Source organism: Manacus vitellinus, unplaced genomic scaffold (assembly GCF_001715985.3).
Source record: "Manacus vitellinus isolate BGI_N305 unplaced genomic scaffold, ASM171598v3 scaffold_38_pilon, whole genome shotgun sequence".
Classification (NCBI taxonomy): Eukaryota; Metazoa; Chordata; class Aves; order Passeriformes; family Pipridae; genus Manacus; species Manacus vitellinus.
Genome location: NW_021940526.1, coordinates 3,751,056 through 3,771,456, shown reverse-complemented (window position 1 = coordinate 3,771,456; position 20,401 = coordinate 3,751,056). Strand labels below are relative to the sequence as shown.

The 20,401-nt window shown below is 45.6% G+C and overlaps 1 long non-coding RNA gene across 1 annotated transcript in view; it reads right to left on the bottom strand.

Annotated features, from left to right (window-relative positions):
- The window catches only part of LOC108640593, a 141,142-nt gene that overhangs the window by 59,669 nt on the left and 61,072 nt on the right, over positions 1–20,401 (bottom strand). The window lies entirely within an intron of this gene.

Below are 20,401 nucleotides of genomic sequence, written 5' to 3'. Positions count from 1 at the left end.
ATACTTCCTATCAAGTAAGATTCTCAAAGTCCAGCCCATACTCACTGCTGAAGAGGTGTGGGGAAACAACTACTTAGGACCAGCTTCAGGTGGCAGTTGTTCCCTGGGAAAAGTTGCTAATGGTTCTGCTGGAGAGCAGCACAGAGGGGAAAATACAGTTTGGTTTGGTTCACAAGATGCAGCAGAAAATGAAACTAAGAGTGTAATTCTCTCCCAGCCAAGTCAGTTCAGAAGGTGACCATGTCACATACAGAAGAAATACTTACGTCATTATGATCCTATCTGAGTATTTAAAGTGAAAAGTTTTGTGTTTAGTGCAGCTCTAACAGGAAAAGTATTGCCAAGGAATAGATATAATTCAGCATCCTAATTGCAAACCATAAGTTTCATTGTTCACATCACTGGATTGGAGAATATTAAACACAATGAGTAAGTCTTCCTCATTCCTAAATATGATAAATTAACACCTACCAATTTCTTGGACAAGACTACAGCAAACCTTAAATGAGCCATGACCTGGTCTCTCATTGAAGTAATCCAGACTTTGCCTCATGAAAATAAATTCTTTCCAGTTACCAAAAATCACAGGTATTTAAACACCACCAAGTGCATAACCACAGATGAATCTTCACTACGTGATGCATACTTGAACAGAGATATGCTGCCTGGCTCTATTTACAAATAATTAAAAGCCCCACCTGTAAGATCTGCCCTGGTGAATTCACATTGCTCAAATGGTTTTCTCCAAACCTGACTTCTTTTGTAGTGTTGAGGCCTGAAGTCAAAACAGTTCTGCATGTTTATAATCAACAACTCCCAAGACCAGCTTAATACATAATCACCTTAGTCCAACACACACATACAGACACAGGCAAGAACATGTAGAATCAGAGTTCATCTTGCAAGGCAGAGGATGCTGGAATGCTAATTGATACGACCAGAAAACACATTCCAGTGTGTTAAAATAATTCCAGTGTTCAGGAACAACTGTGTTCTTAGAACTACAAGCAGTTAATATGTGAGAAAGGGATGGTTGAATTGCACTGGTAACAACTCAGCACCCAGATCCGAGAAAAGTGATGGCAAGAAACACAACACAGTTTCCTCCACCCCAGAGCTGGATTCTTCTCAGGGCTGTGTGTTCATCAATCTTTTTCCTTACCTTCTTGCATCAAAACAACAACAAGCAACCCACAAAAACCTAGCACGAGTCTCAAACTACATGCACTCATCCCTGTCTCATGCCGTGATAAAAGCACCCAGCAAAGCGGTAACAGGAAACGCAGGTGTGGGGCTGGATGCAGCTTCCCCGGGAGATTTTGGCCCAGACATGTCATGACATCAGTTTTGTGTGACCACGAGTCATCCTGGGTGCTGAGATGTGCTTGTAGTCTCAAAACAACAAAAAATGCGTGTTCTCAAGGACCAGTTAAAAAAAAAAAATTCCATGATACTCCCTGTTTTCCCTTGTCAATCATATTGCCCTTCGTTAGCCTGCGGTGAGTTTGTCAGGAGGAGAGAGACAGAGAGGAAACACTTGAGGAAGCAACAGTTGAGCTGTTTTCAAAACTGGTATTTTTTTTTGAAAAGCAAATGAATATTCCAACAAATTACATTTTTTCAGCCTTTAAAAATTAACTTGTATTAACAGTTAATTAACAGTTGTAACTCCCAGCAGGTGATGAGGAGACCTGCTGTTTTCTGCTTCTAGTGCACAGACACCCAAATGTTCCAGTCTTGTCTGAGTGCTCAGGGTGATGCTGCAGAGCAAACACCAGGTAAGACATAACCTCAAACCCCCACCATCTAAAGCACACAAGGCAGGGAGACAAGCATCACTGCTGCCAGCTTATCAATGGAAAAATAAAACACAGAGTGGAGAACAAATTGTCTGAGGTCAGAGATGGAACTGCTGGCAGAAATAAGAGCAAATCGCAGCCCTCCTATTTTTTATTACATTCTGTTCACCACAGAAGACAAGCTTTTTTGGGTAGGGAGATAACTCAGAGCTCAGACCTGTGTCCACACCAAATCCATCTCTCTGCACTATTTGTGCAGACACAGTGAAGTTTATTCCCTGGAGACAGGACAATATTCCTATACTTAAGACACAGAACTGGGCAAGTACTTCAACACACCTGCAGCATACAACTGTGTTACATCCCAGAAACACTTTGCTGACATGCACAAGCCCCTCAGTGCTACCTAAAGGCCCACAGCCCCTGTGGGCCGTGCCTCAGGGCAGACTCCACACGGAACAGCCCTCCCCTGAGCTCCTTGCAGCTGCTGAGCTAAAACTCTTGGTGGAGACATCAATACAGTCAGGCAAAATTCTCTTCATACCATTAATTTGTCACCAAAGTACCACTTCTTCCAAGACAGAGACATTACAGGTGGCGTCTCCCCCCTTTACCCCTCACAGAGCCTCAGACAAGGCACACACATCACACCTCACAAAGAGCTCATGGCACCCCCCCTTCCCAGCACAATACCTTGAGCCCCAGCGTCTGCTCCACACTTCCATATCTGCAGCAGGGCAGGTCTTCAGCCCCTCAGAACACACAGGGCAGGTCTTCAGCCCCTCAGAAACAAAGAGCAGAAATGGCCACTGCCCCTGCTGCAGGCGCTCTGTGAGGGCCTCAGGGTTCCCCCTGAGCCTGGGCTAATCAGTCGCCTTAACCTGCATCACCTGTGCCACTTAACGAGGCTGGGCCTTGGCTGGGGATTCCTCAACTACTCTGCCAAGAGCTGCTGAATAAACCCCAAATTTGGAGTTAGGGGCATTTGTTCTGCGGGTTAAACCCTGGCCGTTCGTCCCTAAAGGCGCAGCAATACAGCTGGTTGGCAAGGCTTTGCCTTCAGCCCTGTTAAACCCTTTCCTTTAGTGTGGAAGCGAGTGCCCGACCGTGAGGGGAGTGGGGGGGTCTGGGTGGTTCTGCACAGCGAGCGCAGGTGTTTCTAATGAGAGCAGAATGGAGCCAGAGCACCACACACCTGCCTCCCTTCCCGTGTGCTTCCCTGCGTTTGGGCTCTGGAGCGGGCCCTGGATGACTCAGGGAAACTCCCTCCAAAATGCTGTTTTCATGCAAATAAAAAAATGAACGCCTTTTAAAATGACCTCCCATTAAAGTACCAGAACATTAAAACAACAGAATCGGCTGGAAGTGGTTATTTTCAAATTAAAAAATGCCACTGTGTTCCGTATTTGACAAGAGTTTATATTTTAACCTCTTAACAAGTGTCAAGTTTAGGACAGTGTGCTTTAAAAACACTGGTGATTTTTTCCTTCACATTTTTAGAAACAAAACTCCTTTTGCTCCCAAATCACTTACAGATCAACCTAGATGACATGGTAAAATATGTATTTGTTAAAACATACATGGTGTAGCTCCGTAAAAAAATTCAGCACCTCCTACTGAGCTCCAGGAATCTTGTTACATGTTATTGTCTGCCCATTGACCTGTCAAAATACAAAATACCCTCAGAACCTCTAACACTAACTATCTGTACAGTATATCACTGTATATCAGTATTTATGAATAGACCTTGTCTGTCCACTCCCTACTTGTTTGAAGCAGAGAGTAAGCAAAGTGAGATGGTTTGGGCAGATGCTAACACGCCCTGAACTAGTTTTAAAGGTTTTGGACAGTAAAATACTCTTTATTTATAGTGTAGTGCTTCTTTAATAGTTCAGGCATAGTTCAGTCCCAGTCATATAAATAATACTCTGACTATTATAATAGAAAAAAACCTCAGTGTATAGACCTAGTTATTACACCAACCAGATAAGCCCTTTAAGGCCAGGGTAATTTATGGACTATGTTGGAACATTTATGGGCTAATTAGGCAGATAATAATGAATTTTATGGACATTGAAGAAATCCTGCAGATGAGCAGGCTGGCAAAGCACACAGTGTCACACAGCTTTGAAGACCATTCATCCAGCACTAGTAAAATATGGCTCTGTGAGAGCTGGGGTTTTGCTGGCAGCCAAAACAGTACAGTAAACAACTCCTGCCCTGCAGTGAGATGGGTGCTGGGAGCTCCTGCAGCCTCCTCAGCCACTGGTCTTGCCTGGCAAATATGAGACATGAAAACATTAAGTTTGTTTGGATAACAAATAGTTGCCACCAAAGCACAAAGGCACCAGCTCAGCAAAGCAAGATCAGTGGGTTCCTAATTTTCACCTATTTCAGGAGTAAACCAGGTTCTTCTTGAGATTAAAAAAATATCGCATCAACCCTGATTTTTGGGGGGATCGAATTTAATCAGAAGAGATAATTGTCTCGTTCCCTCAGCAGCGATGGTTTCCTGGTAACCCTTGAAGGCAAGATATGCTGCTGGGGGTACACAAGTGGCTGCTGCTGGGAGTGGGAGGAGAGGGACAGCAGGTCTGGCCCTGGAAAGAAAACAGGTCCAGGAAAGCTGGTGGACTTTCAAGGACAACCTTCTCCCTGCTCAAGAACCGCCCATGCCACCAATCAGAAAAACAAGAACATGGACCTCCCGACAAAACCGAGACATAGAAAGGAAGCAGACACTCAGTGTGAGCAGGGACAGGTGAGCAGGAACACAGAGGGTGACCGGACACTGCAGCGGGTTGCCCGGAGAGGTTGTTTCATCTCCATCCAGGCAGGTATTCAAATCCTGACTGGACATGGCCCTGGGAAACCAGCTCTAACTGTCCCTCCCCAGAGCAGGGGGTAGACAGAATGATCTCCAGAGGTCCTTCCCACCTCAGCAACTTTGTGGTGCTGCTCCACAGAGATGTGTGTGAACTGCCACCCCACTGATGTCCCAAGGGTGCCTGAGTCAGAGCAGCCAGGGAGGTGCCTCTGTCTGCTGCAGGCCCAGAGCCCTCTCAGGAGGGTCATTGTTTATGGATTGTTGTTTCCCAGCTGCAGACAGACACGGGTGGGAATGCCCTGCCCTTTGCACAACTGTCCTGTGGTCAGAGCTCTCAGCTGCGTGTGGGGAGCTCTCCCAGGACTGTTCATGTATTTTACAACAAACAATCTTGCCATAAAACAAAACCAAACCAAACCCAAGCGAAATAACTTGGGAGTTGGGATGAGAAGCTAGGAACCCCACCTGCAGGATGGATACCTCAGGTGCTGTGTCACAAGCCTTTTCCTTCCCAGGGTATTCTCCTCCTTCACAGGTTCACAGGGAGCTCTCTGAATCTCCAGTGTGAGCCAGAGGTTCTCGATTGTCTCAGCAAAGCCTTTAACCTCAAGGCCATGCAATGGCATAAGCAGGAACAACTGGGCATCTACAAGACTCATCTATAAGACCCTGCAATACACATGTCAAGTTTCCTGTCTTTTCTTTTTCTGTTTCCCTGCCTTGCCTTACAGCACATCTCAGAGTGACAGCAAACAGCTGAGAGATCCCTAATCCTCTCACTGCTGTTCCTACACTGTTATCTCAGGGCAGAAGGCCTGGCTTTGCAGCCACACATTGCATGTCACACCTTGGCCTATTGATTTAGCAACAGCCTGCTCTGATTTATGGGTGCCACTGACATTACAAGTGGTTCCTGTACCAAAAAATACATGACAAAATGTGGCATAGTCAGTAGAAATTAATTCAAAGCCGCCAGACCTGCCCTGGGAATAGTCCTGTGCTTCTAAGTTGGGCACACTCTGGGGTTTATAGGTATTTGAGCACAGCTCAGCACTGTGCTGCCCAGAATTTCAGGTGGTGTTTTTAAAGGTGTTTGACCAACTACAATTGTAAATTGAAGGTAAATATAATTTTTAAAAGCTGCTCAAACAACACTTCTGTTGCTCTCAGTAGGAGTTAGCACTCAGATCATCACAGAGCTTTGAGTGTTTACTCCAGCTGAGTCTGGAGATTTGAATCCTGAAATGAACTGGCATAAAAAGCTCAGAGACTCAGTCCTGAGAAGGTTCCCAGGTGCCTTCTGGAAATCTCCCTTGGCCCAGTCAGGAGAGGTGGCCTTCTGCCTTAGCAGCACTGAGCAGGGAATACCCAAACATGCAGCTCAGGAACTTGGGATGGGCTTTCCCCCTGTGGTGGTCCTGATGGGGACATAGGTAAAACAGCAAAGAGAAAACACTCACCTTGACCTAAAATCTCCACCCTTTCATGCTCTCCCCTCTTTTTCTTTTTCCCACCGAAAAATGCAGAGACGTTGGAAGTGTTATGATGGTTTTGATCACCTTTCACATCTCATACCGTTTTCCAGTCCAAAAAAAAAAAAAGATGGAAAAGAGGAAAAGCTTAAATGAAATATAGGAGGCTGGAATTGCAGCTAAAGCATGGCAATGCCACAGTTGAACAAGGAAGATAAAGTCTGGTTTACAGAAACCAAAATATACAAATCTTTCGCTTTAATATTTCGTTCTGATCAAAAAAATTAGTTTTTCTATATTTCCTTCTCATTCTGACTGGAGATGAAAACTCAAGGGGTATTAATCCCTTCCTAAATTAGGTATGCCCTCTGAAAAGTATAGCTATAACTGGTCTAGCACTCACTAATTGCAGTAATTTCCCCGTGGCTAAAATGGATGTCGCAGGGCCTTTTATTCCCTTAAATTCTCTTCATCCTTTTCTTTAAACAGCTGGAGTGTGAACGTCGCTTGACATTCCTGTTCCTTTGGGGAGCAGTTGTACCCCCACGACCCTTGGCTGCGTGTCCCAGAAGCTGCAGTCACTCTCAGTTAAGGGTAATTGGCAGCAGAACACACTTTTTTCTGTACAGTGTTAAAAATGGGCAACTTTGTTTTGCCAACCCTCCTGAACTTCCTTTCAGTTCAACGAAGGAGAGCAACATTTGTATAAGAAAGAAATATTGTCTTCAGTGGGAAATGTATTCCATGTGTGTCATAATTTACATTATGACAGATCTTTCTTAACGTACAATATTGTTATTCACCGGGTGGAAAGAAACTTTATCAACTCCTTTCTTCCTTTTCGAAAAAATGTGTTCTTTGAGGCAACCATAATTTTTATTTGCGGAAGTACGTGATAGATTTGAATAATAAATTTATATTAAACCTCCCATTTGTATTCAATGTCCTTCATAAATCTGGATAAGATGTCGGCTGAGCGGTTCATGTATAAAATATTAGAACAAACACTGCCTGTCTAATTGAAAAATCTGTCTTCATCAAGGACCCGGAGCTGAGCTTAAGAATGAAAGATAGAGGCTTTATTTAATGCAGTTCTGCCCCGAGTGTCATGAATGCTGTCTTTTTCCTCCCCTTCACCACCTCAACAGGAATAGCAAAGCTCTATTCCCCAACTGGTCTTAAAGGCAGGAATACAAAGATATGCAGAGACAGGAATGGTGGCTGGTGTCTGTGGAGTGGTTTAAGGGACTTATGTTCCCCAGCGTTAATCCTCCTGCACTTAAAGGATGGGAGTTGCAATCCCTACTGTATTGGCTGGCCCGGGCTCAAAATTTACAGCTAATGTAATAATCTCCCAGGGTCACCCCACGGGGTCACTCCTGTTATCACCAGAGGATGTAACGACAACAGTGGGGAGAGATAAAGGCGACAGCAGAAAGGGAAATGAAAAAAGGAGGCTGGGAGGGTTTTGCAGACCAAGGAGAGCAGAAAAAGAGGAAAGGAAGGGGGAGGAAAAGAGCATATGTGTGTTTTCAGAACCGCTGGGATTTCCCTGGCTGATTTAAAGCTCAGAGTGACTGTGCAAACCTGCCAAACCCACCAGTGTGCCCTGATCCAGCCAGGCTTTCACGAGGGCCACTGCAGAGTCGGCCATGGTTTGAAATGGAGACCAGTGGCCTCTGGAGCAAGGGAGGGTGAGAGCCGGTGGGATTCCCGGTGCTGCCTTTGCTGGGTGCCAGAGGGGACCCAAAGGGAGCAGCATCCCCGCCCAAGGAGCCTGGATGGAGGGGGCCAGGGCATGGGACTCACCCCCGCTGAGCTTCACAGACGTGCAGCAGGGGTGAGCAGGAACCTCTTCATTTGCTGTTCCAGAATAAAAATGCCCAAGTGCCCAGTAACCAACAACACCAGGGTGCCTCTGATGTTCTTGCAGAGTTCACATGTAAGGATGTGCACAAGGCTTTTCTTTGCTGCCCTCGGGAAGCACAGAGGTGAATGAATGAGAAACAAAGCTGGTTTTTAGCGAGCAGTCACCAAAGGGGATAAACCTCCACTTTGGTAAAGCTGGATCCTCCCCAGGGCCTCACAAAGGGCTCGGGGAGGCTGGAGGCCACAGTGCTACGGACAGGGAAGAGCTGCATCCAGATGTGGACTTGGCTGGCAGCAGACAGACTTGTGCAACACTTTGAGCTGGATCACATGAGAGATACACCCTGGCATCTCCTGCAGATGTGAGTAGCTGCTGGAGTGCTAATCCACAGCTCTGGAAAACTGTGTTCAGTTTTAATCCCTTTAATCAGATACTTTCCCTGCCACCTTGCCCAAAGCACTCAGCTCCTCCAGACCTTGGATTTCAGTTTTCTGCAAATTACATTTCATTTGCTTCCAGCTGTGATCCTGGTGCTCCCATCACAGAGCTGAGGGTCTTTGCACTGGCCTCAGGGCTGCTTTGTGTCCAGCTCTAAGCAAAGAGGCAGTTTGAAGGAAACTGGAGTAACATGGAGGAATGTGGAGAGAAGGAAGAACAAAGAACTGCCAAGGACAACTAAAAAGATGGAACTTGCACAAGAAGCAAAATCTCAGTTTAAGCCATGGTCACAGGTCTGTTCTGATAGACAGATAAAGGTGGGCATAACATCAGTATTAATAATTTTCATGTATTGCTTAGTCTTGTGGCCACCCAAAACTTTATCTTCCAGCTTTTTGAAGGGTATCATGGACCAAAGAACTGATGACATTTCTAAAAAGTTCCATCTGTATTTGGGACTCTTTAAGCACCTCACCAACATCTTTGAGAAGGGAGGAGGTGGATGAAGAGCATCTATTTTAGTATGTCAAGCTCTCCTTTGACTCAGGTATCCTCAACCCCTAAAACTCCTGGTAAGGAGAAGTGTTAGTACATCAGAAATAAACACAGGAACAGGGAACTGATGACTTCAACACTAATGTTACAACCAGTGTAAAGAAAACCAGAGACTCACAAATCTGTCAAAAAACTGTCAAAAGAGAGTAGACCACATTTTTGCTGCACTCAGAAATGAAACCAGTATCAGCCTGAGCCCTCGAAGCACTGGAGTTCATGTCTCTCTTCATAGTAGCTGGAAATTCTTCCAGGGTGTAAGACAACCTAATTTGTCTCCGGTTGCAGGTTTGTGGCCCGAACAATTTTTCATGTAGGCAGTGCTGCTACAGAGGAATTGCAGCCCTGCAATGCCTTTCACCTTTTAGGAAGAAACTAGGGAGGGAAAGGATGACTTGTGATAGAAATATTTTTTCTTCAGCCAAAAAGATAAGAGAAAAACCCACCCCCATTAACCACAGCACAAATACTCAGCAAGAACCTAAGAAAACTGGAATGAATATTGTTCAACTCCTGAACAAATCTGCAAATTAAAATGCCTCATTTTCTGGTTTTGATGAAAAACAGAAACACTCCAAGGAAAGTAGAAACTTTCTGTGATTTGCTTGCTTTGGCAAAAATGAAATAGTTTCTGATAATAATTTTTATGAACTCTGCTTTTACCAGCCTTTGCCCTCACCACCCCTTTATTAAAAACCAAGGAAGCCTCTTATTAGAAGATGTGTAAAGAAATAAATTAAAAGCAAATCACCTCTCTGTTTGCATGATACATTAGGGGATAGTGGAGATCTAAAAGAGGTGGTCTCCAGCCAAAGTCAGAGGGAGACTGTGACACATCACTGGGGACAAAATTCGGGTGGCAGTAGCAGAATTTCCCGCCATGCTGAATGCCAGGAGTATGAGCTTTTAATTAAAGTTTCAAGAATGTCATAACAGACTGGGAGTAGACGCTAGAAGTGGCTACCAACCATGCTAGAAATGGCCACCAAACATCCTGCCTCACCTACAAGACGTGATCCAAAGTGTGAAGGGTTCGGCGTGTGATGTGACACTGCTGCGCTTCTTACAGAGCACAGAAACGGGTCATTTTGTTCTCAGGAGTTACAATCACTGACATGCACATATATAAATATATCTAACAAGAGGAAGGCAAGAGGTTAACCCCAGCTCTGGAGGTTCCTGACTCTGGAAGATACAGTGGCTGATGGGAGCAGTGTTTCCATCCGATACTGTAATTTATGGAGTGACCTGTCTATTAACCCTGCCCCACTCTTGCTGCACCAGCAGCAATTCAGGTGCAGCTGAATAACCTCTGTCATTGTCCTGGCCTGCCATGAGGTTTCTCAGCTCAATGCCACACTTGAATGACACTCTGTCATTATGCTATATTTAGGTAATGAAAGGTGTAATTAGCTTTGTTCTGCTGCAAGCTGATCCGACCCTGTATGCATTATAAAAGGTAATAAAATAGGTGCACAGATATAAAAACCTGAATAAGCATATTATTCAGTGTAATTTCACGAGCCAAAAACCGATGAAAGGACGGGGGTAAGGGAGCCTCAGCCCCTCCAGAGCCCAGGCAGCCGCGCCGTGAGAAGCCGCGCGGGGAGCACGGCGCAGGTATGTCGAGGAATCAGCCGAGCCCCGGCGAGCCAGACCCAGCCGGTGCAGCTTTTATATAATTGATGGCATTTTGTGATGATTGCTTTCCTATTACAGCACTGTATCTTATCTCCCCATTGTGAGGGGAGAGGCTTTATGTTATTGTCAGCAGCCCTCCAGAGCCAGCATTATCCCTTTGTGGGGCTGTCGGCTTGTCATTAATTGTCCTGCCCGACCTTTGTCTGGGACTTTGGCCATCTGCTTTATCGCACCCCATCAGCCTGCGGTGGGAATGAATGGAACCCATAATATAAAAGTCCTGGCAGGAGAGATACTGGGCCAGAAGCTCTGGATGCCAAATTAGTCAGTCCTTGGGACATCACGCATTTTCTCGGCATGAGTAATTCCAGTCAGGGAAAGGAGTTTTGCGGTATTTGCAAACAAAAAAAAAAAGCTGGCGTGTTTGAGATGGATGATGTCCTTACCAGCAGGTCCTCAGTGATCCACACCAGGTGAGTGGCACACCCAGCTCTGAGCTGTGCCTTAGCTTTTCCGGGAATACCCTGAAAGCTTCACTTGTCTCCAAGACAGCAGAAAATCATGCAGTGGCTCATACACTCTCCCACATCCAGGTCACGATCCCGAAGACGAGCTACTCCTCCAACTCACCCACAGCACCACTGCAGCCCTACAGGAAGGGCAGAGGTGCAAGTCCAAGGTGCCCCGTGTCTTGTGGCCCACCCAAAGAGCTCCAGGGCTGTCAAGTGCCTCACACACATTTGGAAGGGGCTACTCCAAGACTACAGCATTCCCAGAGTGTGTGGGTTCAACCTCTCTGCCCACCTCACACGTTGTGCACTGGACGTGGCTGCTCCTGGGTGAACCACGGAGCACTCACCACACTTGGTGGCTGCCTGGTAATGTCTGGCCTTGCACACACACAAAACACATCTTGGAGGAGCAGACTCCAGGGTGCTGGACAGCATTTTCTCCTAGAGGCCACGATCAAAGGCTGTTGGAGTCACGGGAAAGACGCATCCCTCCCATGGACTCCAGTGGGCTTTAAAGCAGGGCTGTGATCAGCAGCCTATGAAGTCTCCTCACAAATGTCTCCCACAATAAAGATGTTTCACCCAATGCAGATGCTCGTAAAACATTTCTCAAGCAATTATAAACAGGTACTGCCGAAATGGCGTGGGAACAGACGGACACAAAGGGGAACAGCTCTGTGTTCTCCTCACTAATGAACAGCACTATGGGTTTTGGTCCCTGGTGGGAAGAAGGAGTTTCTCAGACATATTCCCTAGATGAGGTAGGAGCTGATGGTGAATATAACCAAAGTACCAAAGATTCCAGTTACTGCCATCTGGTCTGGCTGTGACCACTAAGTGACTTGTGCATACCTATCCCTCCATCCCACTTTACCAACATTTGCTCTCTTCTCCCTCTGGTGGGTCTCTCACTCCTGTTTTGCTTGCCATGCATGAAGAAATAAATGTTTGCAATAGCTTGAATGTAGTTCTCTTCTAGAAAAAAAACACTGACTCCCAGGGAATCTTTAGACCAGCACTAAATTCTCCTGAACATGCTGCCCTACAGTAGCAAAGGTAAGAAAGACATAAAAAAGAGCCCTTTGAAATTCACAGTACTTTTTGTTTTTAATTTTTTTCTACTTGTGTGTGATAGTTAATCAACTCTTCCAATTTTCTTACCTCCTCATAGCACACTGTCTTTATCAGAATAAATCAAGTTTTCCTACCCTCGTGCCCAGCTCCCACATTCCAGGGTACAGGAAAAGTCCACCAAGCAGCCAGGAGTATGAAGGCAGGTGGGGACACACCAACCCCCTTCCCGCAGAGATTTCCCCCAGGAATTACAGGGCAGAGAGCCCTGTGTACCTTGGGAGGTCAGGACAGATTTCCTCACAACCCTCTCAGATCTTCTGAAGTCAACACACCAGCTACAAGCAGCCACACAGTTGATTTTTTCCCCCCTTTTTTCCCCCACAAAGAGCCAGACAAAGCCACAGCAAGACACTCCACATGCACAAGCCCCAACCCGCCACGGGCCTGGCCGGACACAGGCTCGGCACAACCCGCAGCAAACACCTCCCCAGATCCACAGCGGGACACTGCAGCCGCCCACACTTTCACTCAGGAATGCCTCTGGTCTCGGGAGATGATGGATATTTTCTCCTGATGCTACCCATGGAAAAACAAACACACACACACACCTTCTGACAGCCCTGTAACCTGGCTACTACTGGGGGGTGGGAAGCCACACCCTGCCAGTACAAAATTACTCCTGGGTTCAGGCAGGCACAGAGAGCACAGGGTACCCTGCTCTGCCAGAAACTTCCTCCTCAGCGATGGGAAAGTCACTTAACTGCCAAAATTTGGATATTAATGAGCGTGAGACATGTGAATATTTTTCAGTTTGCTCCTGGTAAAGTCGGGGTAATGGCTGGGCCCAACCTCACATGAGGGTGGTGAGAAAAAACCAATAAAGGTGGTAAGACAGTCACAGCCTGCTGTGGGATGGGGGCCACACACATTCCTGAAATAGATTTCCTTGGGGTCAAGTTTCTCTGGAGGTGGTGTTTAGAAAGCTAAACATAAAGGAGTAATGAATTACCACTCAGGATAAACCCGGTCCTTAGCTAGTCATAGTTCAGATATGTCTCATAATGTTTTTATCAGGGCCAGCTCCCGTGCTTATTAAAAACGCCAGTAATGTCCTGTTCCACTGGGTTTCTCCGGCCTCAAGTGATACTGCTTGCTGAATACAATGAAAATGTGACACTTCAAAAATAAATGTGTTCTTTCCAAGGAAATCTGGCTCAGGACGCCCGACAAATTCCACCATTTCCTCGGTGGAATTTGAAGAATCCGTCCCCATCCTTCAGCTGGTATTTTCTTAAAAGTAACTATCAGGAATTATCAAACGCGGGGAATTCCCAAAGGGCCTAACATCCCAGCTGGATCAAAGTGTGGCGCAGATAAGATCAGCGAGTGCACACATCCCCGTTCTGGGGAAGGGAGGTGGGTGGAAGGATAAATACAGTGGAGGCTGTGCCAGAAGCTCATGCAGCACAAACACTCAGCTACCCCAGATGCATTTTCAGCTGGCTTTGTCTGTGACAGGCCTCTTCCCACCTGCGGAGAGAGGAGCGGTTCAGCCCGAGTTGATCTGGCACCGGGTCCCATTTGGCACCTCTGCTCCTCTCCCAGGCAGAGCAGGGGCCTGCCCAAGCCAGGCAAGAGGGACAAGGCACTCCTTGGACCCAGGGGTGCAAGCCAGACACAGGAGAAGACAGCAAAGGAGAGGCACCAAATGCGGTTTTCCACAGTTCCTGCACAGTTCACATTCCTTCAAAGTTCCCACAAAGCTGAAGGGCCTTTAAAGCCCTTTAAAAGACACCAGGTCCCTGATGGTCTCTTGCCAAAAGGTAGCCGAGACTTCACTTTTCATCTTAAGACAGCTTTGGTGATTCCATGTTTCTGCAGCAGATGTTGGAATCTGTCGTGGAAAAGCACTTTTGGAACGTGAGACTCCTGCTTCCCAATCAAGGGTGTTTGGGCAAACTTTGCAAAAATAAACAGATGCACATTTGTATTCATGCATTTGTTTCAATGATAACCTGTGGATGGAGGGGCTGGTGCTTACTGCCTGTGTAGTTTTCTCTTTTATATTGAGTTTTCCATAATGTAGGTAAGAGGAAATAAAAAACAATGAATTCTGCATCCTCCCTGGGCAGCCTGGTTTCCCTCTGTCAGACCCCCATCCCACTCACCAGGTGCAGTGTTACTGTCTGCACCCAGGGAAGAACTACAGTGCCTATTCTTCTCCTTTAAGCAGATGTATAAAAGACACATTTCTACCAGCCTGAGTTATTAAAAAATCAAAGTAAAGGGGAAATCCTAACAGCATAAGAGCAGGGCTAAGCAAAAATACCACAGAGTAAGAGCAGTTGTTGCACTGGCAATGGATACTGATATCAAAAGGTGGTTGGAGAGAAGATGCTGCACATTCTCAACTTTTCAGTAGTGTTTATCTTTCTACCCTTTTAATATTTTCATTTGGCCTTTGCCTGGCAGTTGCCAGATAGGAACTGGATCAAGCTGGATAATTTTTTTTTTCATTTCACTTGCCTGACTTACTGTAAGAGCTGTGAGGTTGGTTGGTGTAGAATGGAAACATCAGGGGAAGCGGGTTTTTATCAGTGGCTTCTGGGGAAAATGTGCCAATAACTGTGGTGCTGTTATTTGTTTCACCAGTCTGAATTCACATGGAGTGAGTGAGGAGACACCAGGACCAGGGCAATTCCGCACTGGGGGATCAGGCAGCACCTGCAGGAACTGCTGATGCCACCACCATCTGGGAATGGAGAGGTGTGTAAGGGCTTTGATGATTATTTTACCGCTCGTTTTAATGCCAGAGTTTCCATTTTTCACATGCTGATTGCTTTCAGGTGCATCGGTTCATACTATACCAGCAGAGGATGCATTTTTAAAATGTTTTTCCAGGGACTGGGAAAAAAGATTCTTAGGATTTTCCTGCTCTTTGGGGTCACTCGCAGCACAGGCTCTGTCAGTGCCGCTGTTTGGATGGTAACGTGACGAATTAATGTTATTTAAAGTGGGCCCAGTCCTTCACGGGCAGCACACACATCATCTCATAAATGTGACACGTGAACAGAAAAATAACAGCACATGATATTATCACACTGAAAGTTTGGGTGAAAATGCATTCAAAATTCTCCCCGACGGCGAAAGCGTTCTGTTATTTTTCGACATTCCTGTTTGTACGGAAAACAAGGCGGTGCTCGTGCTCAAAGACAAATGGGATTTTTCCAAGATCTCATATCAGCCTTCTGCAAAAGGCTTTTCGAGGAGGAATGTGTGAGGAAGTGGCAATGATAGACAGGTAATTATTAAAGGTGACAGAAGCAGGATGTGGTGCCAGGAAGTATTTCAAAGACCCAACCAGCAAACAGAGTCTGGCTGCTTTAAGCAAGATTTGCAAGTATGGAGTAAAGTTAAGCTCAGGCTCAAATAGAAGGAGGCTGAATAAGGATGGGCTTATGCACATATTCAAGTTCTTTGATGAGCAGTTTCTTATTAGTGGGTTTAATTTTACACAGCTGAAAGTGCCAGAGCGAGTTGCTGGGATGTTAATACAGAGAGTCTTCGCTGACCAAGCTCAGCCAGTGGGTGGAAAAAGTTGTGGAATGGTGTTAAAGAACATTCCAGAGCAAAATTAGCTCTGCTTCTTATTATATACATTTCAAAACATGGGCAAACTGTTAATAACAAGATGAGACATCAAGGAATGCATCAAGGATAACGAGTTAATCATTAAATTATTCCTGTCTGTTTACATTGTCAGACAAAGTAGCAGTCAAAACATTCAGAACGTTGCCTCAGCGCTAGAAAATCCACAGGGAAAATACCTTTTCGGCACTTAAAATAACAATTTTCGTGCTACTGAGTCATCAAAATTAGTTCTGCACTGTTAAACTTTAAAGGAATTCTGCAGATAAAGGAATCCATGAAGTGACTCTGAGTCAATTGTGCGATGAAAACCATTTATGCTGGAAAACAACAAAAAAACCCCCTTACTATTGGTATTTTCTCATCCTGACTAACACCAAGCACTGTTATTTCTGTGCTGGATATTTAACAGGCTAGCACAGTGAGAGGGATTTACTAACAACCAATTTCTGCAGATTAGACCTGTTTCCCTGTCGCTGTTATAACACTACTCCAGAAAGGACAATGGCTTTCCTTCCCTCACTCGGATCAGTGGGATCTCATCCAGTGCCACAGGCTCGTCAGAAATGCTCCGAAGTGATGGGGAAGGGGTTGTTGTTGGCCTTCCTAAGATTCACCTTCTCATCTGACACGACACAGCTGACAAGTCACTGACCTGCCCTGGTGAGCCTCTGCATGAGGATGAGAAGGAGGGAGGAGAGGAAAGGGGAACTGTAAATGTCTGATCTCTGGGGACTGAGCAAAACACCCGGGACAAAAAGCCCCTGTAGAAAACTGCTCCTAAAAATCATCACATCTGTCTTTCTCAGGTCAACTGACTGCTGAAAACAGCAGCATGGGGACATTTGTGTCACTCCCATGCTGGGAATGGCATCGGCAGGGCCTGAAGAACTCACCAAGAGCACCTTGTCCTAATTTCTTAATTAAATGTCCAAAATAAGAATATTTAGGGCTTTCAGCTCTGTGTGGTTTAGCAGTTCTGCTTTGGGATTCCCAAAGATGTTTAAGGGCACTGCAGAATTGTTTTGGACAGCTGGGATCCCTCCTAATGGGACTGTTACAGAGTTATGGAAAAGGAGAAGATGCATATGAAAAGGAAGATACAGATCTAGAGTAATTTTCGGTGTTTATTTACAGAATGTCTGTACATAACTCCTACAGAGTTACTCCCACCTTAGGTGAAAATAACGTCCCCAGCCTGAAGATCTAAATTGTTTGGAGAAGACTATGAATTATTTTGCTTGGTCAAACGTCCTCAGTCATTTCTTCAGTGAGGGACTCTCCTAAGGAGTTCCTTAAGATATTCTCACTTATTTGCCTCTCCATGTAGCAGACACTACTCTTTCCCTCTTTATCTGGTCCCTGGTCACTGCTGGCTGCAAGGCATGAATCTCCAACCCTTTCTGCTGTCCCACCACTCTGGAGAGCCAAGTGGCCCTTTGCAACACCACAGGCTGCAAACACACCCAAACTCATCCACCTTTCCTGGGAAACCACCTGGGAAACCGCTATGGATCTCTGTGTCAGAGAGCCCCAGCCATTCAAATTCCTGTAGATGTGATCGGCTTTGTGATTATCAGCCATTACCCAACTGGGCTGGGTATTTCCACTCCTGCCCCTCTTGTTTGGTCACAAGATGTTTGATTAGAGAGACAAAGAGAGTTTCCTTATATCCTCCTTGCTGCCTTTCGAGGGGGAAGAATTGCAGAAATGCAACAAGCCCAATTTCCTCTCAGTCAAGACTAATTTGAAAGCTGACCAGTGAAAGTATGTTTTTTCTTAAGCTATAATACACTTCCAGCTACTGGGATGGCGGAGGCTGTAAAATATCTACCATATGTAACAAATGAAGTTTATTTCTCCCAAGTGAGAACTCATTCAATAATGTTTTTAAAAAAATTAGCAGGAGGATACAGTCTTTTTGGTGCTACCTTCTTCAGCAGATTTTTAATTCTTATTTCCTCATCAAAAACATTTTCTACCTTGGCTGGTACGCTCATTTCTCTGGTATTTCCACACACTAGTGGTGTTTGTTGTTTTATTTGAGAAAAGTAAGGTTTTTTCACTGAGATGAAGAGTGATCTTTAGTTCTCTCAAAGTCATGCAGGTCAATATATTCCCAGTGGAAAACAATTCCAACATTACTCTGGACAACAAACATAATGTGTGAAAGAACGAATGGAAAACAACTAGAATGGTATGAAATGTTTAGCAAAGCTTGAAAGTATTTTATAAGCATATTTTTGCTTCATAGGAAGAGAAAACAAACACTGAAAACTACCAACATTTAAACTTATTTTCCATTAAAGGTTAGTTAGAGCAGCTCTAAAACTGTCACAGAACAGGACTTTAAACAAGATGGGGAAGATGATTCCTGACCTTTGAATATCACAACATTTACTCAAGTAAAGAATGAATCATGATGACTGAATGAATCCACAGAGGGGACTCCGTTTGCAGTAACTTCCCCAAAGAGAACTTCAGTGAGCCCCACTGGTGAGTGACATTCCCATGACATTTCACAGAGCACCAGGAATGCCATGGTAAACTGGAAGACCTCTGGGACATGGACTATGTTTTAGTTTGAAGTAATATTAGTCACTGAGACCCAAATCCATGAGCTGAGTGTCATCGCCAAAGTACAGACAAACCCATGAAGGTAAAGAATGGAATTCCATCCCATGAAAATACTGGTGCAGCCCTTTAACATGAACAGAACAGTGCAAGCAACTGAGTGATGGCAGAGCTTTGCAGTGCAGAGGCAATGAGAGGCACTAGGAATTTCAGTCTGACTTCATATTCACACGTTATCAAAATGTGTAATAAGGGAGTGGGAAACACCTCCGTGTTCACAGGTGGCACAGAGGAATGGGAGCCAGAAGCCAGGTGTGGCACTGAGCACACAAAACAGCTATTTTCCTTTTTGGACTGATATATTAATGTTTTCCTTTCTTCAGTGTGGCATCACCACCCCTCCCCCCGTGAAGCCGCAGCAGACAGGGCACTGTCTTAGCAGAACTGGTGTGAGTGGCACCACTGCTGTACTGCCACAGGGCACAGTTCCTGCAGAATATCCTCACATTCACCTGTGCTGAGCCTAATTGCTGCTCAGACAGCAATTAATACCCAAATATTTAAGACAAAACACACCTCCGAGTAATCTAGTGCATAACCCCGATTTCACATTTGGTTTGATGGTGTTTTGAGAGCTTAAGCCTCATTTTCCTTCTTATCTGTCAGCACAGGAGAATGATACTGTGTTTTCTACTGGCATATGTTTGCTACTGGTTTTTTGCAGCTGCATGGGAGTCAAGGCAGGAAAAAACCCCATGTCCAGTGAACTTGGGAGCTGACTGGGTCCCATGGGGAGATGACAGGGCTGTGCCCAGATATCCACCTCTGAGGCAGAGGCAAGATGCTCTGTGCAGTGCCCTGAGGGTCCATGCCTTGTTTTATCTCCATCTTTTGCGCTGTTATGGGGAACTGATCACCACTCAAATGTTTTGCCTCATGAGGGCCGGTATCCTCTCAAGAGATGCTTGGAAGATAGAGGTAGATTCCTAAGCTGGTACAAACAAGCAGACGCTCCTTTTGAACATGCACAGGGAAACCAACTGCTCTCATAATCCTACAGGACCTCCAAGAGAGACTGAAGTGCTCATTTCTTTTCCCCCTGGAGCAGCCAGCACTTCTCTGCTTTTGCAAGAAGCAGCAGTCACGGGTGATGGAATCCCAGCCTTTTGCAGCACAAGGACCTGTTGCCTTTTTCCCTCCACCGAGCTGATTTCACGTGCTGAGGCCACAGGAACCAACGGCACTCCAGTGGGAATGAAATCCCTGTTCTTGCACTTCCTTGCTATTGATGAGATCCGAGCTGACAGGGCTGATCCCCGATTTCCGGCTCTGCCGAGAGCCTTCCCAGCCCACCCTGGGGATGGGGATGGGGACAGGGATGGTGCCCTGCGCTCATGGAATGGGAATTACATGTTAGCAGTGGAAACACCACGCAGGCTGGCTCCCCGCTGAGTTATTTACTTGCTTGAAATGTCAGCTGGGCTATTTTTCTCCCTCTCCCTCCCTCTCTCCTTCCCCTCCTCCTCCCCATCCTCACCTTGCAAAGCAGACAAAATGCCAAGCAGAAATGTCACTCCAGCCAGTAAGTTCGCTTTGGGGCATAAGCTGCACTTTGATAATGGTATTTGTTCTGTGGGTGGTCAAATTCCCCTCCACCTCCCCTTTTTGGTCCCAACCATTATCTCACGCAAAGATAAGGTTCATTATCCTCGGAGCTGTGGACACTGCAGAGCTCATGAATCAGCGTGTTCACGGTGCTTATTAACGATTGCTGCTCTCGTGCACCTTTTAGATTTGTTCTGCTGCTTTCTCTAGGTGGGAAGTCTCCAAAAAACTTTCAGAACCTCAGTTTTGAGGCACACATATAAGTGCAACCCATAAGTGCACATATGTTGTTTATGGCTACTATTAAATCTAAATTTAGTTTGCGCTCGGGCTCGCAGTTCTGCTAGCAACAATAAGTTTCTAAATCCAAAAAACTAACTCAGGTTCAT